The sequence below is a fragment of the Malania oleifera genome, chromosome 1 (genome assembly GCF_029873635.1).
Source record: "Malania oleifera isolate guangnan ecotype guangnan chromosome 1, ASM2987363v1, whole genome shotgun sequence".
In the NCBI taxonomy this organism is placed as follows: domain Eukaryota; kingdom Viridiplantae; phylum Streptophyta; class Magnoliopsida; order Santalales; family Ximeniaceae; genus Malania; species Malania oleifera.
The window spans coordinates 66,612,197-66,619,696 of NC_080417.1; positions in this window are offsets into that span (position 1 = coordinate 66,612,197).

Genomic DNA, 7,500 nt, shown 5'->3' on the forward strand with positions numbered 1-7,500 from the left:
TGACACTCCATGACATGGTTAGTGCATTACACGACACGACATGACATGGTTAGTGCGTGACATGACACGACATGACATGGTTAGTGCATGGCCTGGTGTGTTTGGCTAGTACTTGGCATGACACGACATGACATAGTTAGTGCGTGACATGACACGACATGACATGGTTAGCGCACGACATGACACGCCATGACACGGTTAGTGCGTGACATGACACGACATGACATGACATGGTTAGTGCATGACATGACACGCCATGACATGGTTAGTGCATAACATGACACGCCATGACATGGTTAATGCCTAACATGACACAACATGACATGGTTAGTGCCCAACATGACACGATAGGACATGACATGGTTAGTGCATGACATGACACGACATGACATGACATGACATGGTATGGCATGGTTAGTGCATGACCTAGTGCCTGTGGCTAGTGCTTGACATGACACGACATGATATGACATGACATGGTTAGTGCATGGCATGACACGGTATGGCATGGTTAGTGCATGACCTAGTGGGTGTGCTAGTACTTGACATGACACTCCATGACATGGTTAGTGCATTACATGACACGACATGACATGGTTAGTGCATGGCATGACAAGGTATGGCATGGTTAGTGCATGGCCTAGTGCGTGTGGCTAGTGCTTCACATGACACGACATGACATGACATGACACGGCATGATATGACATAGTTAGTGCATGGCATGACACGGTATGGCATGGTTAGTGCATGACCTAGTGCGTTTGGCTAGTACTTGACAAGACACTCCATGACATGGTTAGTGCATTACATGACACGACATGACATGGTTAGTGCGTGACATGACACGACATGACATGGTTAGTGCATGGCCTGGTGTGTTTGGCTAGTACTTGGCATGACACGATATGACATGGTTAGTGCGTGACATGACACGACATGACATGGTTAGCGCACGACATGACACGCCATGACATGGTTAGTGCGTGACATGACACGACATGACATGACATGGTTAGTGCATGACATGACACGCCATGACATGGTTAGTGCATGACATGACACGCCATGACATGGTTAATGCCTAACATGACACGACAGGACATGACATGGTTAGTGCATGACATGACACGACATGACATGACATGACATGACATGGTTAGTGCATGACATGACACGCCATGACATGGTTAGTGCATGACATGACACGACATGACATGGTTAGTGCATGACATGACACCCCATGACATGGTTAGTGCATGACATGGTTAGTTCGTGACATGGTTAGTGCGTGGCATGAGAGGACACGACATGACATGGTTAGTGCAAGACATGACACGACATGACATGGTTAGTGCACGACATGACGCGACATGATATGGTTAGTGCACGACATGACGCGACATGACATGGTTAGTTCCTGACATGACACGACATGACATGACACTCCATGACATGGTTAGTGCATAACATGACACTCCATGACATGGTTAGTGCATGGCCTAGTGTATGTGGTTTGTACTTGACATGGCACGGCATGACATGGTTAGTGCATGACATGACACGACATGACATGGTTAGCGCATGGCCTAGTGTGTGTGGCTAGTACTTGACATGACACGGCATGACATGGTTAGTACATGGCCTAGTGTGCGTGGCTAGTACTTGACATGACACAGCTTGACATGGTTAGTGCATGACATGACACGCCGTGACATGGTTGGTGCGTGACATGACACGACATGACATGGTTCGTGCATAACATGACACGCCATGACATGGTTAGTGCATGACATGACACGACATGATATGACATGACATGACACAAAATGACATGACATGGTTAGTGCGTGGCATGACACGACATGACATGACATGGCATGGTTAGTGCGTGACATGACACAACATAACATGGTTAGTGCTTGGCATGACGCGACATGACATGGTTAGTGCATGGCCTAGTGTGTGTGGCTAGTACTTGATATGACACGGCATGACATGGTTAGTGCATGGCCTAGTGTGTGTGGCTAGTACTTGACATGACACGGCTTGACATGGTTAGTCGTCACGGGCTAAGCTTGTTCAGGGCATTATGCTTGCCTATGACCGCTTATCTCGTGTGTTTGGGATGGGTTTCCATCATGTAAATACTAGTGTAGGGTTATTTTCTAGTATGTCTTTCATTGTAAGCCAAATAAGGCAGTGTGACTCCTCGGTCACTTTGATGTTTCCTAGTGCTAGAGTGAGAATGGCCTAGAAAGCTCTTTAGGGGAGGGTGAGTGTTCATCAATCATTGTAAAACTCACTAGCAATTGTCAACGTGCTTAGCCTACTTGCCTCCCTCGCTAAGTACAACATGTCAACGGAGGATTTGTTAATGAATTACGTTTGCTTCAATATTTACTGCTTGGTTGCCACGGCTTTCATGAATTGATTATTATTTCCGCTGCTATCTAATTGAATGTTAATGAAAGTGCTTCGTGGATGAATGTTGGTAAACAAAAGGCTGGCTAGTTAAGCAAGAGTGCTTTAGCTAGCGCCGCACGGCCCTTCACAAAGGTGTGAAAAAGGCGGACCGTGACATTTGGTATCAGAGCCCAAGTCGGTGACACTTGGTGAGAGCCCAAGGTTGAGTTGCTACGTGAATTCGATTGCCTTCGTTGTTGGGTTTGGGAGGCTTTGGTAAGTGACCATGGCACCAAACAATGCTGAGAGGATCAGCGTACTGGAAGCACAGGTTGAAAAGTCAACCAACACTATGGCCGCAGAGGTGGCCCAGATGAGAGAACTTGTTGATGAAGTGAGGGGATCACAAAAACATCAAGCAGGTTTGATAGGCGACATGTCAGAGGACTTTCGCCACACTGTGGAAACTTTGCAAGCCCGGATGGCAGATCTGGATGCAAAGGTAAATGTGATGGTTCTTGCTATGGGGAACTCCAACACTCCGGGAGTTAGCAAGAGCAAGGTGCCAGAACCCAGGACGTATGGGGGTGCCCGAGATGCCAAGGAGTTAGAGAACTTCTTGTTTGATGTGGAGCAGTACTTTCGCGTTGTGAGGATGGCCTCAGAACAGGCAAAGGTGGATACTGCAACCATGTACTTGGTTGGTGATGCCAAACTGTGGTGGCGTACCAAGTACAGAGAAATTGAAAATGGAAGCTGTGTGATTGATAGTTGGGCAGACTTGAGGAGAGAGCTCAAGGCCCAATTCTTTCCTGAGAACGTTGAGTATAATGCAAGGAGAAAACTGAGAGATCTCAAGCATACGGGGTCAATCAGTGACTATGTGAAACAATTTTCTGCTTTAATGTTGGATATTCGGGATATGTCGGAGAAGGACAAGTTGTTCTATTTTCTAGAGGGGATGAAACCGTGGGCAAGAACTGAACTTCATAGACAAAGGGTTCAAGACTTGTCAACTGCACAAGCGGCTGTAGAACGCTTGACAGACTACGCTGGTGATGAGACCACTTCGTCCAAAAGGTTTGGCGGAGAGGGAAACGGTGGAAAGTCTTTCAAGAATGGCAAACCCAAGAGTGGGGGAGCCGACCCTAAATCATCAACCTCACAGGAAGCTTCGTCGTCTCAAGGGTTCAACACACCCAATGGAAAGGGGAAGAGTAAAATTGAGTGTTTCTTGTGTCGAGGTCCTCATAGAGTTTTTGAGTGCCCTCACAAAGCATCACTTAATGCCTTACAGGCTTCCATTGTAGAACAGGCAGTGGAAGACGATGGGGAAGAGGATGAAGCCCCGAGGGTGGGTTCAGTGCGGTTAGTGAACGCATTGGAAAAGAAGGCAAAAACACCGAAAGTTACACGAGCAAAAGGGTTAATGTTTGTGGACTTGAGGATAAATGGGAAGAGTACTCGCGCTATGGTGGATACGGGAGCTACTCATAATTTTGTTTCGCAGTTGGAAGCAGGAAGACTCAACTTATCCTTAGAGAAGGATACAGGACGCGTGAAAGCAGTTAACTCTGTAGCCTAGCCTACTCTGGGAGTAGCCAAGCAAGTGGCTATAAAGCTTGGACAGTGGGAAGGTCATGCGAATTTCACAGCGGTGCCATTGGATGACTATCCAGTCATTCTAGGAATGGAGTTCCTAATGGGGACGAGGGCAGTGCTGATGCCTTCGGCTGGTTCCCTGTGTCTGATGGGAGATCACTCGTGCATGGTGCAAGTCGTTGCAACGAAAGGAGATGAAGGGAAGTCCCTTTCAGCCATACAACTCAATGAAGGATTGGGTAAGGGTGAGCAGACACGTCTAGCCATGGTGGTGGTAGACAAAGAAGTAGGCCAAGAGCTGGAGCCTACGACCATCCAAGCGGTGTTGGATGAGTATAAGGAGGTGTTGCCGGATAAGCTGCCTCAAAATTTGCCTTCACGACGGACTGTGGAGCAAGAGATCAAGTTGTTATCAGGAGTGAAACCACCTGCTAAAAGGCCATGTTGGATTGCGCCTAGAGAGATAGTAGAGTTGGGGAAACAGCTTGATGAAGTGGAAGCGGGATGCGTTCGCCCTTCCAAAACACCGTTGGGAGCATCGGTGTCGTTTCAGAGGAAATATGAAGAGCATCTACGGAAGGTGTTCGACAGGCTGAAGGGAAACAGTCTGAATTTGAAGAAGGAGAATTTCTCTTTCGCTCGGTGGAGCAACAAATTCCTTGGTCAAGTCGTTGAACAAGGTCGTATCCGGAGGGGTATGGAGAAGGTAAGGATGATTCAAGAACGGAAGATCCCCACGACAGTGAAGGAGTTGCGTTCCTTTCTTGGCCTTACTGGATACTGCAGGAAGTTCGTTAAGGTATATTCGCGGAGAATGGCTCCAATGACAGGACTACTGGGAAGGTATTATTGGCCGCACACGCGGGATGATGTGGTTGATTATACCAAAACTTGTCTCACTTGCCAACACGACAAGGGGGAGAAGAAGAAGTATGGTACTTTCATGGCCGCACCAAAGTACTGTTCGGCAGAGGGGACGACACAATTGTTCCTTGTGACTATTGTGAAACATTGGGGTTTTCCCCAAGTTATTCTTTGTGACCAAGATTTAATGTTCACTGACAACTTCTTGATAGAGTTTTTCAGGATATTCAGGTCACACCTTGACATCTCTTCGAGTTATCATCGACAGACAGACGAACAGATGAAGAGATTCAGAGAGCTACTAGATGAGTGCTTGCGCCATTGTGTCAATGACAACCAGAAGAGTGGCGTGCAACTACTTGATGTGGCTCCATTCTGTGGCAATGCCCAAAGGTGCTCAACAACCAACAAGAGCCCTTTTGAGCTTGTTACAAACCAGCTGCCGCTGTTACCTCACACAGTGGGCGAGCCATACAGACGAAAGAGTCCCAGGGCGTATATCTTCACCAGAGAATGGAGACTGAATGCAGAGTTTGCCCAAGCCTATCTAGAGAAAGCTTCTAAGCAGATGAAGAAGTGGGCAGATCAGCAGAGAAAATCGCAATTTCATGTCAATTGCCTCAAGCCATTCAACGCCAACACCAACAACCCGAGCAGAAGTCAGTCAAACAACGCAGAGTTGAATATAGTGCAACCTGACAAACATGATGTTAAAGAGATCCTTGCAGACAGAAAGTTCATATCCTCAAGGAAGAAGCGGCAGAAGTTCCTAGTGAAGTGGAAGTGCCTTGATGACAAAGAAATTAGCTGGATTTCTGCGGAAGATTTGAAGCCACTTGTGGACAAAGTTGAAGTGTACCTATCGCCAAAAGTCTACGAGGACGTTGACCGCATAAGTGGGGGAGAATGTCACGGGCTAAGCTTGTTCAGGGCATTATGCTTGCCTATGACCGCTTATCTCGTGTGTTTGGGATGGGTTTCCATCATGTAAATACTAGTGTAGGGTTATTTTCTAGTATTTCTTTCATTGTAAGCCAAATAAGGCAGTATGACTCCTCGGTCACTTTGATGTTTCCTAGTGCTAGAGTGAGAATGGCCTAGAAAGCTCTTTAGGGGAGGGTGAGTGTTCATCAATCATTGTAAAACTCACTAGCAATTGTCAACGTGCTTAGCCTACTTGCCTCCCTCGCTAAGTACAACATGTCAACGGAGGATTTGTTAATGAATTACGTTTGCTTCAATATTTACTGCTTGGTTGCCACGGCTTTCATGAATTGATTATAATTTCCGCTGCTATCTGATTGAATGTTAATGAAAGTGTTCCGTGGATGAATGTTGGTAAACAAAAGGCTGGCTAGTTAAGCAAGAGTGCTTTAGCTAGCGCCGCACGGCCCTTCACAACGGTGTGAAAAAGGCGGACCGTGACATTAGTGCATGACAGGACACACCATGACATGGTTAGTGCATGGCCTGGTGTGTGTGGCTAGTACTTGAAACGACACGGCTTGACATGGTTAGTGCATGACATGACATGACATGACATGGTTGGTGCGTGACATGACACGACATGACATGGTTAGTGCGTGACCTAGTGTGTGTGGCTAGTACTTGACATGACACGGCTTGACATGGTTAGTGCATGGCCTAGTGTGTGTGGCTAGTACTTGACATGACACGGCTTGACATGGTTAGTGCATGACATGACACGCCATGACATGGTTGGTGCGTGACATGACACGACATGACATGGTTAGTGCATGACATGACATGACACGACATGGTTAGTGCAGGACATGACACGACATGACATGGTTAGTGCTTGACATGACGCGACATGACATGGTTAGTGCATGGCCTAGTGTGTGTGGCTAGTACTTGACATGACACGGCTTGACATGGTTAGTGCATGACATGACACGCCATGACATGGTTGGTGCGTGACATAACCGACATGACATGGTTGGTGTGTGACATGACATGACATGACATGACATGGTTAGTGCATGACACGACACGACATGACATGGTTAGTGCAGGACATGACATGACACGACATGACATGGTTAGTGCGTGACATGACATGACATGACACGGTTAGTGCACGACATGACATGACATGACATGGTTAGTGCGTGACATGACACGACATGACATGACATGACTTGACATGGTTAGTGCGTGACATGACACGACATGACATGACATGACATGGTTAGTGCTTGACATGACACGACATGACATGACATGGTTAGTGCTTGACATGACATGGCATGACATGGTTAGTGCATGGCCTAGTGTGTTTGCCTAGTACTCGGCATGACACGACACGACATGACATGGTTAGTGCATGGCCTATTGTGTGTGGCTAGTACTTGACATGACACGGCTTGACATGGTTAGTGCATGACATGACACGCCATGACATGGTTGGTGTGTGACATGACACGACATGACATGGTTGGTGCCTGACATGACACGACATGACATGGTTGGTGCGTGACATGACACGACATGGTTAGTGCATGACACGACACGACATAACATGGTTAGCGCAGGACATGACACGACACAACATGACATGGTTAGTGCGTGACATGACACGACATGACACGGTTAGTGCACGACATGACA